This window comes from Rousettus aegyptiacus, unplaced genomic scaffold, assembly GCF_014176215.1.
Source record: "Rousettus aegyptiacus isolate mRouAeg1 unplaced genomic scaffold, mRouAeg1.p scaffold_m13_p_5, whole genome shotgun sequence".
Classification (NCBI taxonomy): Eukaryota; Metazoa; Chordata; class Mammalia; order Chiroptera; family Pteropodidae; genus Rousettus; species Rousettus aegyptiacus.
Window position 1 is genome coordinate 65,522,017 of NW_023416308.1, and position 2,968 is coordinate 65,524,984.

At 31.0% G+C, this 2,968-nt stretch overlaps 1 pseudogene; it reads left to right on the plus strand.

The window, feature by feature from the left end:
* The first annotated feature begins 433 nt into the window (after positions 1-433).
* LOC118603186 lies at positions 434-551 on the plus strand (annotated as a pseudogene).
* Positions 552-2,968: the final 2,417 nt, after the last annotated feature.

The window sequence follows — 2,968 nt, forward strand, 5'->3', positions numbered from 1 at the left end:
TTGTAAATATTGTGTACACTTTAGATAAACTCCTTAAATCAGTAAATCAGACACCATTTTCTAACACAGCATATTTATTCTGTATATTTATGTGTGCACATATGTATTAAAATTTCCACTAGAAAACAAGTGTTAGCAAACTTAACCTACTATATTAGATTTATAAAGACTTCCAGAATTATAATAGAAGAGAAACATAGCATTCAGAATGGAAAATAGAAATGTATCCATATCATTAAATTGTATTTCCAGTGAGTCACTAAGGAAATAAAGTTATTTAAAGAGTGACATCGAGGCGACTGACTATTTAAAAAAGATCACTTTGATTTTTACACAAAAATGTATTGCCTGTAAATAAAAAATTTTAATGTTGAAGATTTGAAAGGTAAAAGTGTCAAAAATGCCTATAGGATAACTTTTAAATAATAGTGGAGTCTACAGTCGTGCCACCCTGAAAAAGCCCGATCCCATCTATCTCGGAAGCTAAGCAGGGTTGGGCCTGGTTAATACTTGGATGAGAGACCATCTAGAAAGACCAGATGCTGTAGGTGTAAAAAATAAAAAAAAAATAAGGGATCGTAAACTGACAAGGTCCTTGCAATCTGTGAGATCAACCAAGGGTTGCCCTGCCTAAAATAAATAAATAAATAAATACATACATACATACATACATACATACACACACAAACAAATGAATGAATGAATGAATAATAGTGAAACAGAGAAGAAAGGACAGAAAAATTAAAAACCATAATGAAAATAATTGAAAATATTGTCTTTATAAAAAATCTTAAATCTCTGAGGGAAAGAAAAGTCCAAAAGAAAATCAAAACAACAAAGTATACAAAAATAAACGCCTTGTGAAAAAAGTCGATAGTATTTGTAACATGTATCAAAAAATTAATCTCTTGATTCTACTTTAAAAATCTTGTAAATCAATAAGAAAAAAGATAAATCAGTTAAAGAAAAATAGGAAGGGGCAAAGATTAAGATGGGACAGTTTAGGTCCAAAGAAATACAAGTAACTCATAAACAAATGAAAATGTCTACCTTAGTCAGAGTAAAAGAAACATAAATTAAAATATTAAGATTCTGCGTTTCACATATGAAATGAAAAAGATTTAAAAGTTTGATGAAGCATTGGGAGGGTTGTGGAGAAATAATCATTATTTGTGAGAGTATAAATTGAGAAACTATACATAACTATTTAATCTAGCAATCTTATTTTTAGAAATTTACCTAGTCATAGTCACATACACAAAAATATGTGCACCAAAATGGTTATTATAACTATATTTTAAAAAAAGCAAAAATCTGAAAATAACTAGCTTCTGTCAACAGGGAGTTTTTATACGAATTGTTACATCTATACAAAAAAATATGATGCATCTATTAACTTGTACGTGTTAAAATCAGCAGAACTCAAGACATATCATTAAATGAATAAAAGAAGTAGAGAAAAGTGTGCATTAAAAACTTCTATTTGCCTAAATATGAAGCAGATACAAACACTCATATCTACACAGGCATGGCAAAAATTTTGGAAGAATACATATAAAACTGTTGATAATATTATCTCTCAGGTGTAAATTTGGAGCTCTGGAGTGGTATACTACTTGTAATCTTTTTATCATATGTATATTCTATTTTATAATAATGCAAATATTTTTAAAATGTTACCATACTGAAGATTTTAACTTTTGATGTTAGAATAACGATATCCATTTGGTTGAGTGCATATCATGCGTCAAAGAAACACTATTTCTAAACCTTAAACAACTAAGAGGTAGTAGTAATTTTTATTTTCATTTTCAATGTCAGTGAACAAAAGCTCAGAGACATAAATGACATAAAAATTCTGATCGCTAACACATAACTGATAAATACTACATTTCTCTATTCAAAAGTCACATTAACCAAAAGTTAGAAGTTTGGGTTCTTAAGGGCCAATGGCAAGATCTAACAAATTTGTGGAAATGGGGGCAATTTGCTATATTCTTGAAGCTTTATTGGTTCATTTGACTTTTTAAAAGGGAGAGCACTCTTAATTCTAACATGATACCCTAGCTGGTAATAGTCTAGCTCTCCTGTCATAAACAAGTATAAAACTGATTAAAATATATGAAAAAATATTTTCAGATATTGTACAGCAGATATTCTCCATATAAGGGAAAGAAATGAGGTAGACCTCATAATTGTCCCAGCTTCGTGCTCAGAGACACATTCGTGTCCATAGCACTTGGAGCTAGAGACCAAGAAGAGTACAGGTATCTGGTTGAGCAAAGGAGACAGAGATCAAAATTTGGAGACTGTAGGGGATTGAAATTTGTAGGCAGAGTACACTAGAAAGGAGAGAAACAGAAAAAGAGCTGGGTTACTGACAGACTCCCATTTAGTCCTGGCTGAATGCTAAACCATGCATGCATAGGGTGAGATGCTGAAAAGCCAGACAAAGAACAATTACCAAGCAGCTGAGAAGTCAATGGAGACTGTAAAGTTTGCACAGGAATTGGAGAGATTTGAGAGATTTGAGTTCCAATTATCCAGAATAGAGAGACTTGTCGAATACCTCAAATAACTGACACTTCAGAAAGGCCACACATCCCAGGATTAGAGCTACTTTAACTCGACCTTAACAAACCTTATAAATAAGTCTCAAAATGATCAAGCTGATACATGAGTAAAATAACATGCTGCAAATAAAAAAAACACAACTCTGTTTAAATAAGACAAAAATACAGTATCTATAATGTCTAGGATTAAGTAAAACATTAATAGACGTGTAACAACACGGGAAAATATGACTCATAATTAGGAGAAAAATCAATAAAGTATAAGGAGATTCAAAAATGGCAAAGGAGATGGAATTATCTGACAAGATCATAAAATAGTTTTTATAAATATATTCAAGGACTTGAATAAGTGAGCATAAGAAGGGAACACATAAATGATTTAAATGGAAAAACAA